Source organism: Pinus tabuliformis, chromosome 8 (assembly GCF_031772625.1).
Source record: "Pinus tabuliformis cultivar Carrire ecotype Pingquan chromosome 8, CPIR1, whole genome shotgun sequence".
NCBI lineage: Eukaryota > Viridiplantae > Streptophyta > Pinopsida > Pinales > Pinaceae > Pinus > Pinus tabuliformis.
In genome coordinates this window covers 8,246,167-8,265,837 of record NC_142294.1, presented here as the reverse complement: position 1 = coordinate 8,265,837, position 19,671 = coordinate 8,246,167, and the positions used below count along the sequence as shown (strand labels likewise).

The window sequence follows — 19,671 nt, the reverse complement described above, 5'->3', positions numbered from 1 at the left end:
TCTTCCTGATGAAGACTCACTTGGGCATTTTCATCCCCAAAGTTCTCTGAGGTGTCTTGTTTTGAATGTACACTGTTGTGTTGCATGCTTCTGCCCATAGGAATCTAGGTAAATCTTGACCATAAAACATGGTCTTTGCTGGCCCGACTATAATTATGTTCTTTCATTCTGCTACTCCATTCTATTGTCGATTGTAGGGAGTTGTCCACTCTCTTTCGATACCTTCCTTTGTGCAGAAATCTATGAAGTCTTTATCCGTGTATTCTCCACCATTATCTGAACGTAGTACCTTGATCTTTTCCCCTATCATGTTTTCTACAAGAGTCTGGAACTCTTGAAACCGATCAGAAGACCTCATCCTTGGTCTTTAAAAAGTAGGTCCAAGTTTTTCTGGAATAGTCATCAATAAAGGTGACGAAATACTCGCCACCGCTAAGAGCTCTGGTGGACATAGGGCCGCAAATATATGAATGTATCAATCCCAACACACCATTGGCTTTGTTGTCACTTCTAGGAAACGTTGTTTTTGCGTACTTTCCAAGTACACATCCTCAGCATAGATCATCATGCTCGGTGCTGAGAGCTGGAACTCCTGTTACAGTCTCTCTGAGCATCCTAAGTGCTCCATGGTGCAAGTGTCCCATCCTCCTGTGCCATAGTTCATTCAGCTCCTTCCTACTGTTGTTATCACTGCCTATCAGTGCCATTGGAGAATCGATCTGCAATCTATATAGCCTGTTGCTTCAAGCTCCAATCTGTCTCACCTTCTTCCAAGTAGGATGTTTGACATATACTTTCCTTCCCACAAGGTATACATTGTATGCCTTGTCCTGCAAGTAGGACACTGAAATTAGGTTCATACACAATCCTGGCACATGCAGTACATTTGTGGCGCTAGTACTGGTTCCTGCTTCCGTCTGAAAATATATGGTGCCTCTCCCTACTATAGTACACTTAGTTTTGTTGCCCATAGTGATATGGAAGTCCATTTGCTCCTCTTCATAGCTCGAGAAATATTCCCTTACTCCAATCATGTGAGTTGAAGTTTTGTTATCAATATACCAAACCCCTGTTGAAGCCGATCTTGACAAACACGCAAACTCATCTTCCAATCTGGAAGATAATTCTGAGGCTTCTTGATTATCCATAATTCTCTGTGTAATTTTCCTTCCCAACACTGAATTTGCAGATGCAAAAATACACGTCCTACTATCCATGGAAACTGTTGCGCTACTCCCTCTGCTTCTGACAAATCTTGATTTGGAAAATTTTATTCTCTGTCGACTCACTCAGAGAAATATTTTTCCACGAAAAATTTTCCCACTTAACAAATGGACTTCTCAGCCTCTTTGGGGTTTCGAATTGTTGCCTACGCAATGTTTTTCGAAATCCTTCTTCTGCCTGCAACCGAGCTCTTCTTGCTTTACCAGTGCTCTGATACCATGTGAAAATTCGGTGATCCCGAATCCTACAACAGTAACTAATAATATTTCTTCTATTTGATAAATTACTTAAACAAATTATTTGCAGTTTTCTACGGCAAATATCAAAATACATACACTGCAGCCTTCACAAATAAAATTCTGTCGAAAGTAAATTCGAGGAAAATATTGGCACATATATAACCATAGTGACAATTATTTTTTGACAATTATCCCCGGAATAGCCCAATGTTGGAAAAACGATGCAGCAGATGAGGGTTTCTTTTATTTATCTTTAGCAATAATTTTTGTACAAGACGCGGATAAACAAAATAGAGGAAGAATCATTGAGAGAAATTTACTGGTGAATTTATCACACTCCACAGCGTTTTTTTGACCCTGAAGAGGACCTCTTTCCCTTTTGTTGGCCTTTCTGTGTCACCCTCTGCGCAGTGATTGCGTAGGCCCTACATTAACCCTCTGTGTTGAAGATCTGTGTCCCTCCTCTGTGTTTCCCCCTCTAGATTTGTCCTGCACTCTCAAACTATGTTGATGCCCTCTCTCTCCCACCTACAACTCACTCTCTGACTCGATTTTCTATTGCCGAACTTCAGCCACTGAGAAAATTGATCTACTTGAGCAACTGAGAATCTACCCTAGTGTGTTCTCCATCTATCCATCAACTTCTTCTTATAATCTTTTGTTGGAGCACTTGTGAAAATTTCTAGATAGAAATCCAACTACAGTGACTAATATTATTTCTTCTACTTATTAATTCAAAAATAAGTTATTTACATTGTTTCTACAACAAATATCGAAATAAATTCCACTGCAGCCTTCACAATTAAAATACTACGGAAAGTAAATGCAAGGAAAAATACTAGCACAAGTATAATCACAATGACAGTTATTTTTTGACAATTGTCCTAAGAAAAACCCAATGTGGGAAAATTGATGCAGCAGATGAGGGTTTCTTTATTAATCGTCAACAAAAATCTCATGTACAAAATACAACCAATAGAATAGAAGAGAAATCTCTGTGAGAAATTTACTGACAGTTCTCTCACACTTCCCAACGAGAATTTGATCCAGGAGAGGACCTGTTGCCCCCTTTGCGTCTCACTGCGTGAGGACTGCGCAGTCCCAACGTCAGCCTTTGTGTTGTCCCTCCCTGTTGTCCCTTCTCTACTCTGCATCTTCAGCTCTTGCACTCCCGACTAATGTTGCTACCCTCTCTCTCCTCCTCACCTACAACTCTCCCTCTAAATCAACTTCCTCTTGCCAAACTTCGACCAGTGAGAAAATCAATTTTACTCGAGTGACTGAGTATCTGCCTAGTGTGCTTTCCAAATGCCCATCGAAGTCCTTATAATTCTCCAGTTGAGAACCAGCTGCCCAAATTAGATTCTAATCAATGGCTCAGATCATTTGGACTCGATCTTCGTCTTCTTCTAGAAGTTTCACCCACAGTTAGATTAATAACCTTTAATTATTTTAATTTCCTAAGTTTAGACTTAGGGTCCCATAAGAATAATTAATTATTTTAATAAAACTATCTCCGGGTGGAATTTCCCAAAACGATTTCTGGATATTGTGGAATACATGTGTCCAAGCCTCCCTGCAAGATTAAAAAATAATCGAACACTAAGATGAACTAAAAATCAATCCATGTCTTCTTCTCGAAGATTCTCACCATGACTTAATTAATACCCTTTAATTAACCACATTTCCTTAGTTTAGACTTAGGAACCATTAAAAAAAAGGTTAATTATTTAATTAAGTCGTCTCTAGATGGAATTTTCAAAAACGATTTCTGGGTTTTGGAGAATACATGTATTCTAGCCTCTGCACAAAATTTTGTGGCTAGAACACATCTGATTCTACAAAAATCAACAATAGGTTCGATGGGAATTGATTATTTAATTTTATTTATTTTTTTAATTGGTGCATACAATCCCTACGATCAAATAAATTTGAATTTATTATTTTCTTTCGTGATTGTTCTCTCAAACATCACGATTTAAGGCAATAGGGACTTCTGCAAATGGTGGTTGTCAGTTCAAAATTGTGTTTGTTTGCTAATTGGCACGAAAAATCGTGGAAACTATACCTCAATAAAACTATCCATTTCCAAAACACTTTGTGACCCTTTCAAACTTCTACATTTTCAGCACTTAAGCTTTGATGCATCTTAATTTCCAGGATGGTGTCGACAAGTATGACAGTGGGTATGACTAAATTTTGGCAGGAATAAATCATATGGAATAACACTAGATTGGTAACTCTTCTTCGATTAAAACTAAAATGGGTTCCAGGAAATGGCAAGACTGTCAAGATTCAAGATGATAGTATTACAAGACAACCTCCTCTAAATTCGTATAACGAGTTCAAGGGTCGTTGCAGAGAAATCAAGATCTTGTTGTGGTCGGCCTACAAGCGGTAGCGACAGTAATCTGTTTGCGATCACGGGGTGAACGGGGGACGAAAAAATAGATGCAAGGCAAATGACTGGAGATCCTAGCGGCTGTGTGCACATGACGAGTTTCTTGGTCGTTGTGCGACCTGCGGATGATTCAATGTTTGTGTGGAGGCGGAAGTGGCTGGGCTACGGTATTGGCAATGGCGTGCAAGGAAGAGGTAGGCTATGAGTAGCGTTTTGGATGGCAGCGGAATTTGTACGAATACAAAGTTGACTACAACTTTCATTTTTCGGGTGGGCTAGAAAGCAAGCAGGTGTATTTGTTGTTGTTCGCTGGCTGTGGCTGTAGTTTGTCGAACAGTTTGTGCAGCAGTCGGAGCAGGGCATACCCCAAAAGGAATTGTTAGTTGGCGACTAGCGTTACAGTTTTGTGTTGGTCAAAAACAATTTTTGTTTTTGTTTTTGCTTGATTTTATTGTTTATTGTTGTTGTGCTCTTTGCGACTGCGGTGGCAACAGCAGTAAAGGTCTATTTCTTTGTCGTTTTATTTATATAAAAAAAGGAAGAAGTTAATAATTTTTATTTTTATTTTCTTTAAATAATTTTTTCTATTTTGATTGTTTTTTAAATCCCTTTTTTGTATTTTGATTTCTTCCCCTTTTTTTAATTTGATTTTTTTTCTATTTTTTCTTTCTTTTATTTATTTTGATTTCTTTTTTTACTTTTTTCCTTTTTTTTTTTTTTCCTTTTTCTTTTAAATGACCAAAGGCCTAGTGGCGAAAATGGAGAAACTCCAACTTATGTAGCGAATGCTTCAGTTACAACGGCAACAAGGTTGGCGATTTTTATGGCCAAAGACCTAGATCAGAGAACGTGCTCTGTGCAACGGTTGAGTGGCCAGAGGATCGAATGGCTCTGATACCAATGTAACAAACAAGGTTCGTTATAACAAGTTAAACACTCCAAAAGACTTGGAATATAAAGATCTCCAATGAGATACAAGAATATATATTAAAATGTATGAATTAGAATGATGTCACAAATGAGAGTGAGGGTCTGCTTATATACCCTAGGCAGGTACCTCTTCATGGAAGGTCATGTCCCATTTAAACATGCCTCTTCAGTACTAATTACTAATAAACTAATCATGTTAAAATTGGCAACTAGGGCAAAAGTCCATGTGGGTCATCTTATTCATGGCTGATAATATATTTATTAGATTCCTCTCTTCGAGAGGTGTAGGATTGATCTAAAGATCATCCGATTCCGATAAGTATTTATGGAGATATAAATTTATTTTGATTATGGAATAATTATCAAGCTGACCAGCAACTCATGTAGGCTCAGAAGCCCAACAGTCGCATCTATTCAATCTTCAACAGTTGTGTATAAATACAGGAGGTCCTTTCCTCATTTGGACTCACTCAACTCATCACATCTCTCTCTCTCCAGCGCAGAAAAAAGGCTCTTCTCCTACTGTGCAGAAAGAGACTCTTCTCTCACACGTGTGGAAGGAAGGTGCAGAATTTAGGGTTGCAACTGCAGATCAGAAGTTTGACCAGCATTGACCATTAGACTCCCTCCTCAGAACTGCGCTGTAGGTGAATCTGGATCTCCTCTGAAGGCCGCATTTTTTGGTGAAGGAATCAAGCCGATCCGACAGTCGGTTTGCAAGATATTGTCTGCCCTAGTTTGGCTGATCTAGGGTTTGCTGCTGCTGATGTAAATCAGATTTATGTACTATTTCTCTCTGCTGAATTATTGAAGATAAAGTAAGATTTGATCAAAGGGTTTCCCCACATTGGGTTTTGTCCCTGGCTAGCCACCACATCTTGTGTCTCTTGTCTTGGCTTGTTTTCTGTCGATCGTTTAATGTTCTATCTGCACTTTACTTTATGTACTTATGATTGCTAATCTATGGATAATAATAAGAAAGATAAGTAAACTGCTATAAGCATAGAACATACCATAACTTAACATGGTATCAAAGTTGAGGTGAAGACAAAGCCCGAGCAAGAGCAAAAGCAATCACCGAAGAGAAGATTGGCAAGGCTATCCTAAAAGAACTATGGGGTCCTCAATACTCTTCCCTGTCGAAGACAAGCTCCGTGAGAAAGCTGACTATCACGGATGGAAGATGTCTATCGATCTAACCTTAGAAGATCAAAGAGTGTTGGACCATGTGAGAGGCAATATTGTTGAGCCTCCATCAAATGCACCTACTGCTGCCAAGAACAAATGGAAAACCGGTGAAGTCAAAACAAAGAAGATCATCTGGGACTTTATTGACAAGCGCTTGGTGGCCTACATCTCCGACCTGAACACCTCCAAGGAAATCTACGATAAACTGGTGAGTTTATTTAAAGTTAATGATGCAAATCAAGTTTTGTTTCTTAGAAATAAGCTAAAGGAAATTAAGAAGGGCAAAGATGAGAGTATGCAAGCATACTTCTTAAGAATCACCGAGATCAGGAACGATCTCCTATCTATTGGGGAGACTATTACTGATAGGGAAATGGCACTCACAGCTCTTGGAGGATTACCATCCGAATGGTACGTGTTCAAGACTACTCTTCTGAACAATAATGTAATTCCAGGTTTCAAGGAATTAATGGCTAGATGCACTCAAAAAGAAACAAGGGTAGAAGAGCAAGAAATGCCCATGCCTAAAGGTCCTCCTGCTGCCTTTTCTTCTCATGCTAAGAAAAGAAATAATTCTGGGACTAAATCAAAAAGAAAGGCTAGACCTAAGAGTGGAAGAAAAGGACGATGTTACATTTGTGATAAACCAGGTCACTATGCAAGGGAGTGCCTCATAGAAAGGACTCACACCGAGACGATGATCAAAATCCCTCTCATGGCAATCAAAGGAATGGCAAATTTAATAGCAAAGGTAAAAGGAGTGTTGGAAATCAAGGAAGAGGACAACCATTCAAGAAGGCTAGAAATTCCAAGTATGAATCCAACATTGTTGAAAATACGCAGGATGAATATTATCTACCAGCTGCTCTATCTACCTCTGCTCCTTCGGACTCGATGGGAATTTGGCTCATTGATAGTGGTACCTCAAGGCACTTCACTGGTTACAAAGAAGTTCTCCATAATCTGATAGAGAAAGAAACTAACCTGGAAATTGTCCTTGGAGATAATATGAAATATCCCGTGAAAGGTGTAGGCAATGTCTCTCTTAAATTGAATCAAGGTAATACGATCCATTTACAGGATGTATTATATGTACCTGACCTCAAAAAGAGCCTGGTGTCCATCTCGGCAATGGAAGACAAAGGCTACAAGGTGACCTTCACTCTTGGGTTTCGAGTTGATTCATTATATCAAGTCGGTGGAAGTCCGCTAGGTGTCATGTCTTGTGACACATCTCTTCAATCTTAAATTTGGCATTGGAGGTTTGCCCACCTTCATTATAAAGCTCTACCCGATGCAAGACAAATGGTAACAGGGATGCCCGAATTCCGAGTAGAGAAAGAAGGTGTATGTCCGAGATGTGCCGAAGGAAAGCTCAAAAGGGGACCATTCCCCTCAAGCCAAAGCAAGACCTCCAATATATTACAACTGGTTCACTCAGACATATCTGGTATGATGCCTATGAACTCCTTGGGAGGATATTTATATTACCTTACTTTTACAAATGACTATTCTCGAAAGACTTGGATATACTTCTTAAAAAAGAAGGATGAAGTGTTCTCTTGGTTTCGACACTTCAAAGCCTTGATCAAGAATCAAACCGAAAAGAAGATCAAGATCTTAAGGACTGATAATGGGACTGAATATGAATCTAACGAGTTTCATGACTTTTGTAAAGAGGCTGGCATCAAGAGGGAGACTACTACACCATATACTCCTGAACAGAATGGTGTGGCGGAAAGGAAGAACCGTACGATTGTGGAAGTTGTCTGTGCCATGCTCCATGATCAAAGACTTCCGAAGTTTCTATGGGCCGAAGCTGCAAACACTGCCATATATGTACAAAACCAATGCCCTCATCAAGCATTGGGTTCCAAGACTCCTAAAGAAATGTTCACCAGTAAGAAACCTAACATATCTCATTTTAGAATTTTTAGAAGCCCTATATATTTTCATGTGCCGAAAGAGAAAAGGAATAAATTGGGTGCATCTGGAAAGAAAGGAATCTTCGTGGGCTATGGTGAAAATACTAAGGGCTATAGAATCTATGTAGTCGGTCAAAGGGAAGTCGTGATTAGTCATGATATCACCTTTGACGAAGATATGGCCCTCAGCAAGGTGGACAATCTTCCGACTTTGAGGAGCTCTCAAGACGCCGACACCAAGGAACCGAAAGAAAAGGATGATGAAACAATGCCTAATCTGGAAGAACCCATGGCTCCTATTGATCCACCTGAGCCCTCCTCTTCTAGGAAGAGGCCCTCTTGGCTTAGGGGGCTACTCGATGATGTTGAAGGACACACTACACTCCGAGGAACCTTCCATGAAAGTAAGAAACCTAACAGGTATCAAGGATACCTGACCATCATAAGCACGATCACACAAAATGAGCCTTCATCTTTCTCAGATGTCATCAAGCATCAAGTATGGAAGGATGCTATGACCAAAGAATATGAGTCTATTATGAAGAATGATGTCTGGGAAGTAGTTCCTAGACCCCAAGACAAAACAGTTGTCACTTCTAGATGGCTTTACAAGATAAAGCATGTAGTAGATCGAAGTACAGAAAAATATAAGGCTCGTTTTGTTGCTCATAGCTTCTCCCAAAAGGAAGGTATAGACTATGATGATATATTTGCACCTGTTGCCGAATACCACCATCCGCTCGATCATAGCCCTTGCGACTTCACAAGGATGGAACCTACATTAGATGGATGTCAAGACAGCATTCTTGCATGGTTCGATCAAAGAAGAGGTCTACGTGGAGCAACCTGAAGGATTTGAGATTTATGATCAAAAATCTCATGTATGCAGGTTGAAGAAGGTTCTCTATGGGCTGAAGTAAGCACCCCGAGCATGATATGAGAGGATCGACAGCTACTTGATGAAGCTGGGGTTCACTAGGAGTGAAGCCGACTCTAACCTCTTCTTTAAGGTTGAAGATGACAAACCTCTCATACTAGTGCTATATGTGGATGACCTCTTCCTAACAAGTGCAGACCCTCTCATTCACAAATGTAAGAGGGAGTTGGCTTCTGAATTTGAAATGAAGGACCTAGGACTGATGCACTATTTCCTAGGACTTGAAGTCCAGCAGAAGCCAACGGAAATTTTCCTATCTCAAGGAAAATATGTGGAGAAGGTATTGGAAAGATTCGGTATGGTAGACTGCAAGCCTGTAACCACCCCGATGGATCTTGACTTCAAGAAGTTAAGCGATAGTGCTGTTGGCCCTGTTTTACGAAATGCTACAGAGTATCGACAACTCGTCGGAGCATTAATGTTCTTAGTGAACTCACATCCATATATATGCTTTGCAGTCAACACATTAAGTCAACATATGGTTGAACCTCATCACATACATTGGATTGGTGCCAAGAATTTGTTAAGATATCTTTGTGGCACAATTACATATGGGCTAAGATACACTACTGGAGATGTGAGACTATTTGGCTACACAAATGCTGATTGGACAGGCAGTGTGGTGGATCGTAAGAGCACTTCTGCATGTTGTTTCTCCTTGGGATCTGCTTCAATATCCTGGATGAGCAGGAAGCAGAGATCAGTGGCTTCAAGCACAACCAAGGCAGAGTATATTGCTGCTAGCATGGCCTCTTGTGAGGCAGTCTGGTTGCGGAAGCTCTTCAGTGAGCTGTTTGGATTTACACTAGATACCACCGTGATCCTATGTGACAACCAGAGTGGGATTCATTTGTCAGAGAATCCCGTATTTCATGATCGCTCCAAGCATATTGATATCAGGTACCACTATATTCGAGATATGGTGCAGCGAGGAGCTATAAGGCTCCAACATATCGGTACAGATGAACAGGTCGCTGACGTTTGACAAAGCCCCTAGGAAAGGTCAAATTTTTTACTTTTCGAGAACGACTTGGTGTCGTTCAGAAACCCTCTGATGAGGGTCCTGTATGACGTATGGAGCTCTTGTAGCTCCAGGGGGTGTGTGGGGTACTTCTTGGAGAGACATATGACCACAGGGTAAAAGAATTAGAACTTTCGTTGTAACACCCCATGGCGACTATGTAGCAAGATGATTAGTTCTCCTGTGAGGTCTGGATGATGTGTTCTCCATGACGACTATGTAGCAGGATGATTAGTTCTTCTGTGAGGTCTAGATGATGTGTTCTCCATGACGATTATGTAGAGAATGATTAGTTCTCCTGTGAGGTCTGGATGATGTGTTCTCCATGACAATTGTGTAGCAGGATGATTAGTTATCCTGTGAGGACAGGATTGATTAGTTCTCCTGTCGAGGCATCCTACCCATGCAGTCTAGGACTCATGGGAAGCAATGTTGTTAAAAGCGCGATCGGGATTAAATCGGCGCCGGGAATAAAGCGGAAAAAATCGGCAAAAGCGGGAAAAAAGCGGAAAAAAGCGGGAAAAAAGCGTTTGGCACAAAAATATTCATTTTTTTTCATTTTTTTTCAATTTTTTTAATATCTAAACCATCTACAACATAAAATAAATACATTGGCACATAAATATGATAAAAAAACTAATATATAAGATGTTTAATATCATTTCTAGCGCTAAAATCACACATAACATTGAATCATGTCCTGAATAGTAAGTCCTGAGTCCCAACTCAGCCTCAAAATATCAACAAAAAATATGATAATGTATCTCATCATGTCATAATGTCATATACAATAAAATGAAAGTCTAATCCTATTGATTTCCTCTGCCCCTCTTGCGAGAAAATGGCACAACTTTCTCTTTCCCTCTAGATGTAGAAGCTGGTGCCTGTGGTGGTGGAAATGGCAGTGGAGTCTGACGTGCTCTAGAAGCTGAAGAACTAGTAGTAGCAGCTACAGGAGGCTGAGGTAGACGGAGACCACGTCCTCTACTGGTGGTAGTGGTAGCCCGGGTAGGCGGTGTCACCTCCTCCTCCTGCTCCTCCTCCTCCACCTGCTCCTCCTCCTGCTCCTGCTCCTGCGCCTCCTGCTCCTCCTCCTCCCCCTCCTCCTCCCCCTCATCCTGCACTAACCAATCATCAGTGGGATCCATGAGAGGCCTCTCGGTCTCAACCCTCCATTCAGCAGTGGTGTCAATCCCATCCAATGAGATGGCTTCCGTATCAGGTGTCCTCTCTAGTTGCCTCACCCACAATCGAAGATTGTAGTAGACATAGACCATGTCATTAAGTCTATGGGACTCCAACCTGTACAAAGTTCATGAAATAATAATTAATAATTAATATTATAAAAAAAATATTGTTTAAAACTTTAATGAATTCAAAAATTTATTTGGAAATTTGCAATATTTTAAATGTTTAAGTTGTAACCTATTGCGCTTCTTGTTGTGTATTTTTTCAAATACACTCCAATTGCGCTCACATCCTGAGGAGCTGCATGTTTGGCTGAGGATGCGTACGGCAAGCTTTTGCAAAAGGGGTACTCTGCCACCATACATCTTCCACCATGCGTCTACAACAAAATTACAAATAAAATTTTAAATAAACATAAGAAAAAAATGGAATTTGAAGAGACAATGAAATTTGAAACAAAGTTACAAAGTACAAACTAAAAAATACATGGCATTTTAATCGTCCTATCAGTGACAGCCATCTCAAAGCCAAATGTGCCACCTGACATCTTATATGTCTCAATTTGTCTAGAGATCTCTATACGTTGTTCTGGAGATCTCACCATCTTCTGGACACAGGTTAATAATCCTTCCACGACCTCAGCATCAAAATCAAACCCACATGCATAAGAAAATGCAGGGTTCAGGAAAAGCCCAGCAGCATGAATGGGACGATGGAGTGTGTTGTTCCATCGCTCATCAATCACTGCCCATAGAAGGAGTTGTCTCTGAAACCCATCATCTCCCTTATCATCATAGTAGGACCGAATGGCTTCTTTGGCCCTGTCCATGGCTTCATACAAATAGCCCATTGCGGGCTTCTCACCATCAACCAACCGAAGAACCTTTACCAAAGGTTCAGTAACAGCGCACACCTCCTGCACTCCCGCCCAGAAGTCTTCCTGGTATGAAACTAGTCTGCACACGGCCTCTCCTTCTGGTTTGCGGCTCATTGACGAAGCACGCCACTCCTCTCAAAGAAACATTCTCTTCAAATCCCACATAGAATTCAAGAGGGATTGAAGAGATATGAAACTCGTCGCAAACCGTGTAATGGCGGGGCGCACCAACTCTTTGTTGTTGGTGCATTTTCTCATCAAGCTAAGCACAGATGTGTGATTGTAAATAAATTTTGTGATGCTTTTTGATGAGTCAACAATATCTTTGACAAAGGGAATTTTCCCTATGTCCTCTAACATCAAATCAATACAATGGGCAGCACAAGGTGTCCAAAATAAAGTAGGATGCCTGTCCATAAGCATTCTACCAGCAGCAACATAATTTGCAGCATTGTCCGTTATGACTTGGACAACATTTTCTGCACCCACCTCCAAAATAAACACATCCAGCAAATCACATAAAGTTCTTGCATCTTTGATTTGATGAGTTGCATCAATAGATTTGATAAACATAGTCCCCTTGGGACAACTAACCAAGAAGTTTATAAGGGTTCTCCCCTTTTGGTCAGTCCAACCATCTGACATAACAGTGCATCCTGTTTGTGCCCATGATGCCCTAAAATCCTCCAATCTTTGGGTGCAGTCACGCTTTTCCTCTTGAAGAATCCGGCCTCTGAAATCATGAAGAGAAGGGATTTTGTACCCCGGGCCAACACTGGCAATAGCATCAACAGTAGGTTGGAAAAATGGATTATTCCTTACAATGCTGAAAGGAATATCACTCCAGAGGAGAAATTTTGCCATCAACCTATCAGCTTGTTCTTTTTCAGTTCTTTTTAGCATTGAACCGATAGTTGGTTGTGAACCAGGTGTGGTTCGAGGAACAAAAAATGATGATGCAGCTACCGGATTGACTGACGCTGCAGTAGAACCAGTGCCACTTGGCCCACTTCCTTCAGCTGACCTTTTTAGTTGCCTTTTGAGTTCTTCTTTGGCCTCTCTAGTGTGCTCTAATTCTCCCAATGCTCTCATGGCTCTTTGGATAATTTCAGGATTTGTATTTATACAGGGCCCCACATCACGTCCAGGGATTTGTGCAAGGTGGAACTTCAACCTGTACACCCCCCCGCTTATCTCCTTTCCACACAACTTGCAAAACAAGTTTTGTCTATCATTCGGAGCTTTAGGTTCACCATATTCCCAGAAAGGATCCAATTTCCTTGGCATGTTTGTTTTTGAATTTTGAATTTGCAAACCTATGGAAAAATAAGGATTAGGAAATAGGAATTTAGGATTACAAATTACAATTTAGCATTTACAAAATTACAAGTTACAAATTTACAAAATCCCAAGTTACCCAACAAAATGGCAAATGCCAAAAAACAATTAAAATCAAAAAACATAAACAATGTTTAAAAAAAATACCCATCCCAAATCAATGAAAAATTACAAAAAAATCTTTAAAAACAATGAACATTGAAAACAAATGGTGCCCATATGAAATTTCTCAACCAAAAACAATGAAAAACAAAGTTTATAACAAGGAAAACAAAAAAAATTTAATCTACATACCGTTTTTATGGACAAATTGGTGATCTTGTCTTGGATTTCTCCTAAAACCACTTGGATTCGCTCCCAAACCCTTCAGCTCTCCTCCACAAGGCGTCTCCTCCTCCTCCGCGCGGCGACAGTCAGAAATGACTAAATAAAAATCGATTTTCATAAGTTATAAGCCCGCTGCCCCGCGCCTCGGCGATTTTTTCGGAAAAAATCGTTATAAAAAAAAGCCCGCGATTTTTTGGGATAAAAATCGCGATTTATGCGGGATAGTGATAAAATCGCGATTTTTTGAAAAAATCGCGATTTTATCGCGATTTTAACAACACTGATGGGAAGTACCTCTCATCTGATCAATGAGCAGGGAAATGAGGATAGGGACCATAGTAGTACCGATGGACGCATCGTTGTATCTACCGTACTCCCTATGTTAGGATGACCTTCATTGATCTAGGATCAATGATACTGGTCTGGGACCAATGGTAGGAGTTGTACCCACTATGATGCTGACTTCGGGTCGGTTGAGACTGGTCTGGGACCAATGGTACACACTCTGAGACTAACTTTGAGTCAATGGAGGATGATATTGGTCTGGGACCAGTGGTAGGAGTTGTACCCACTATGATGCTGACTTCGGGTCGGTTGACACTGGTCTGGGACCAGTGATACACACTCTGAGACTGACTTTGAGTCAGTATGATACATCCTCGATCATTTCTTCTTCTTCATAATTTGGACAAAGCAGAGCAGAGCAGAGCAAATCAGAACAAGGCAGAACTGAACAGAGCAGAGCAAGCAGGATAGAGCAGAGCAGAGCAGGGGTCAAGCTGTACAGGGCAGTGCATTTGATAGATGAATAGTAGCGACAGACAGACAAAGTGCAGATGGAGTTCTCCCTAGTTGAGAGGGAGTGTTAAAATTGGCAACTAGGGCCAAACTCCATATGGATCATCTTATTCATGGCTGATAATATTTTTATTAGATTCCTCTCATCGAGAGGTGTAGGATTGATCTAAAGATCATCCGATTCCGATAAGTATTTATCGAGATATGAATTTATTTTGATTATGGAATAATTATCAAGCCAACCAGCAACTCATGTAGGCTCAGAAGCCTAACAGTCGCATCTATTCAATCTTCAACAATTGTGTATAAATACAGGAGGTCCTTTCCTCATTTGGACTCACTCAACTCATCACATCTCTCTCTCTCCTGCGCAGAAAAGAGGTTGTTCTCCTACTGCGCAGAAAGAGACTCTACTCTCACAGGTGTGGAAGGAAGGTGCAAAATTTAGGGCTGCAACTGCAGATCAGAAGTTTGACCAGCGTTGACCATCAGACTCCCTCCTCAAAACTGCGTTGTAGGTGAATCTGGATCTCCTCTAAAGGCCGCATTTTTTGGTGAAGGAATCAAGCCGATCCAACGGTCAGTTTGCAAGATATTATCTGCCCTAGTTTGGCTGATCTAGGGTTTGTTGCTGCTGATGTAAATCAGATTTATGTACTATTTCTCTCTGCTGAATTATTGAAGATAAAGGAAAATTTGATCAAAGGGTTTCCCCACATTGGGGTTTGTCCCTGGCTAGCCACCACATCTTGTGTCTCTTGTCTTGGCTTGAATTCTGTCGATCGTTTAACGTTCTATCTGCACTTTACTTTATGTACATGTGATTGCTAATCTGTGGATAATAATAAGAAAGATAAGTAAACTGCTATAAGCATAGAACATACCATAACTTAACAAATCATTATTACAATTATCATCATTATTTATATTTATATTTATATTATTTTTATATATGTTTTATTCATAACATTTGTTTTACTTATAGCCGAGAAGAATCGACGGATGCATATAGTCGTCTTCGTAAACCACTTGGACTTTCTCCCCATGTTGGTTGACTCTTTGATATGGTATTGGCTTGCCCATAAGAATCGATGGATGCATATAGTCGTGTTGGTACAATGCTTGGACTTTCTCCTTATGTTGGTTGACCATTCGATATGGTATTAGCTCGTTGTCGAAAGGTGAAACTGCAGCGAAACATAGAACAAATGACTTCTTTAACAAGCCCATTATTGCACTCATACTAGTTGGCATTTGACATTCGCATCATAATGTTGCAAGCTTGGAATCTATAAATACCGTGAAATAATCGGAGTCGCCGAGCAATTTCTTCCATGATTCTTTCAACAGAGTGCCATCTATGTCAAGAACCAAATTATTTTTCCTGCCCCGTTCTCGAAATTCAGATGATAAATATGAGCCCAGCCGAGCAGCGACTAAGCCTATATTTAGGGCATGTTCGTTTAGCTGTTTTGGAATTTTGGCCTCGGAATCATGGAGTTCTAGAAATTGGGTGACGAGAAAAATTTGAATGTCTTCCTATGTGGAGACCTCAAGGAGAACCTTGAACAGGTAGTCGAGCTCCTAATTGTTTGGATTTCTCTGGTAACGCATTATAAGTATGGCGTTGGGGGGCTATAGGGAGTAGCAAAAAATGCAGTCGACCATGATCACTATATTGTTGATATCGCGCCCCAGAGCAGACAAATCTTTAACTAGTTTCCCATTGACTTCCCTGCAGGGGTCTCGGTAAAGGCGATGGGTAATGTAACTCGCAATGTAGTCACCCAAATTGTCAAGTATGCATCTGCCTTCCCCTTGGAATAATTTTATGTGAAAATGACAATCCCATAAGTTCTGGATGCCAATTTTAGGAAATCTTGGAGGTTTGGTCGTAATGAAATGTAAGTGCACATTCTAGTACCTTCCTATTGGAGGGGTATTTTATCTTCTCAACTTTTTTGACTGTTGGTCTCAGAGTCTCTGCTAGTGGGTATTTCATCCCTATAGCTTTTCTGACAGCTAGTCTTAGAATCTCTACTTCTAGGTATTTTAACACTATTACCTTCATAGAGACTCACTCTTGATGCCTCTCCATCATTTTCAATCATAATTTCCTGTTTTGCAACCATGTCATGTGCAAAAAGAATTTTGTTGATCTTGTGGCCAAGTTTAAATTCTCCATGTATTTGTCTCTCATATGTATGAATTTTATGGTTGATTGCACAGCCCCTGCTATAGAGTATGACATGTCTACAACTTTTCTAAGATTTGGCTTCACCTCCATTAGGGAAATTTTGAGGTCTAAAATGGGCCTCCTAAGGAAATTATAAAATAATAGTGGAAATAATAAAATAAGATTACATTACATCATCAAATTTTAGAGGGAAAAAAGAAAAAACTATTTTTTCAACTTGTATTTTCAACTTATCTTCTTATGGGTTTACTCAAATTTCGAGCGGAAATACTCGTTGGATGCAGAATTTGGTTCTTCATCCAAGGAGTACCCATGTTACATACTTTCGATGGACTCTGCTACATGAAAAATGAGAAATACATGAAAAACGTGATTCTTCATCCAAGGAGTACCCAAGTTGCATACTTTCGATGGACTTTGATACATGAACAATGAGAAATACAAGAAAAGTCTGATTGCAATCACGTTTTTTCATGTATTTTTCATTTTTCATGTAACAGGGTCCATCGAAAGTATGCAACATGGGTACTCCTTGGATGAGGAATTAAATTGTGCATCTAATGAGTACTCCCGCTCGAAATTTGAGTAAAACCTTAGGGAGATAAGTTCAAAATATGAGTTGAAAAAAATTGTTTTATTGTTTTATTATTTTTTAATATTTTTACCTTTTTACTCCAAAAATGGTGAATCATCCTCCATGGTTGACATCATCACCTTGAATCCTATTGGTTCTTATAAAACTTATTTTGGTTGTACATTTTTCTTAGGAGGCCCATTTTAGACCTCAAAATTCCCCTAATGTCTTCCCCATTGGTAATTTAATCCTATAACTTCTGGAGCCACTTCTAGGTTCTCTATGTTTTGGCCTCTCATCTCTATAACTTTCATAGCTGACTTCAAAGTCTATGTTCATTGGTATTCCATCTCTATAACTTTTCTCACTAATGATTTCAAAATTGTTGCTGCTAGGTATTGCAGCAATAGCAATGGTTTCAGAATTCCCAACCCTAAGTATTTTATCATTATAACTTTCATCGTTGTGAAGCAACAAAACTTATAGCTTGTTGGCTTTAATGTAAAAATACACGAGGTATTTTGTATTAATAATTTATCATATAAAAATGTATAAGTGATGATGAATGTTACAATGAGGACCCACATATATACTATGTAGGTGTCCTTTCACGATTGGGCATGTCTTTTAGACATGCATTTTCAGTTAACTAATGACTATTAAATAATCATCATTTTGATTATTCAATTATTTATATTTATTTATGTTTTTTTTATTTATACAATTTTTTGTTTGTAACATTGCCCCTTCCTTCAAAAGCTTTATCCTCAAATCTATTGTTGGCAGTTTACTTTACGTTAACCTCGAATAATTGTCTTTGCTTGGCTCACGTCATTTTTGATAACCTTGAATAATGTCATTTTTTGATAGCCTCGAATTCGCTAGTAACTCTATTGGTAATTGTATTTTTAACCAAATGTTATCTCTATGCCCCCTTTGTTTAATGATTTTTTTTCAAATATTTTTTTAATAATAATAATAATTTTTTTAAATCATTTTTAATTAATTAAATTATATATATATATATAGATAGTCGGGTCAACATACAGAGGAATGGACTGTGGGTAGTCGAAACCAGCAGGGTTTGACCAACCTGAATTATATCACCAAATCCTGATTTAACATGCAACAAACAGGCGTTGTTGATCCTTGACCAGGTACGTCGATTAGCATATGACGTTTTGACTGAGTTTGGTCGAAAGAAATCATAGCTTATGGCAAACAGGGAGAGGACGAGGAGGTAACCGACGGACGGTAGCCGAAACAGCTTGAGCATAGTGGGTACGGGTTCGAACAGAAGGTTGTGGCAGTTGGGGGTGTTTGGTTCGAGGTGGGGGCCTATAACTAGTTTCGTTGGATCATATTCAATAGGGCCTTGGAAGTCAGCCACTGCGATGAGTTTGTATTTATAATAATCGTTGGACCTCAATCGTCTTTTGGAGGCAAACTTACTGAGATCAAGGTATTTTTCAAATTCAATCTTCTTACTCAGAAGGTCGAGTTCACGCGGTCTTACCTCATCCATCCATGCAATCACCAGAACACAAGGAGCTTTCTTGATCGAGATCTCTAACTTGCATTTACTACAGTACTTTGATGGTGTATCTTTCTTCTCTTTTGATCCTATGAATGGCAGGAGACCCTCTAATTCCAGCCACTTACCACTCAACTGTGGAAATCCGAAGACTTAATCATCAGTGAAATTCACATCTATAATTTTGAAGCTTAAAAACTGATAGCTTGAAGACTTGAATGTAAAAATACATAAGAGGTATTTGATAATAATAATTTATTATATATAAAAATGTATAAGTGATATGAATGTTACAACAAGGCCCTACTTTTATACCTCAATAGGTGACCTTTCATGATTAGACATGTCTAAAAGACATGCCTTTTCACTTAACTTAATGACTATTTAACATAATCAATTTTTAATTATTTAATATTACATTTACTTTATTTATTTACCTGTTATGAATTATATTCATAACATAGCCCCTTCCTTCAGAAGCTTTGTCCTCAAAGCTTGTTGATGAAAGGATTTGTTCTCTTATCTACTACAAATGCCTTCTCTTCACTTGTCTGCTAATACTTTCTTCATGTGATTGCGTCATTGGTAGATCATCTTATATGATTCACTGGTAACTCTGATTTGAGTCCAGGGTTATTGATTTTTTTTTCTTTAACTCTAAATTTCTTATTTATTATTTAATAACTCTAATAATTTTTCTTTTTCTTTTTTAATACTAAGGTTGTTGTCCTTTTATAATAAATTTTTTTTAATATTGATCTTTATTTTTTATTTTTATTTTTTTTAATACTGATTTTTTTTCTTTTTTTTTTAATGCTGATTTTTATTTTTATTTTTTAATACTGAATTTTTTTTATATAGATACTGATTTTTTTAATTTATTTTTTTAACACTCACTAAATTTAATTAATTTATATAACAATTATTTAACATATATATATATATATATAGATATAGATATATATATTACCAC

General features: G+C 39.0%; 1 protein-coding gene across 9 annotated transcripts in view; it reads right to left on the bottom strand.

Moving 5' to 3' along the window:
- LOC149233906 (uncharacterized) overlaps window positions 1–19,671 on the bottom strand; it is a 426,611-nt gene that overhangs the window by 172,282 nt on the left and 234,658 nt on the right. The window lies entirely within an intron of this gene.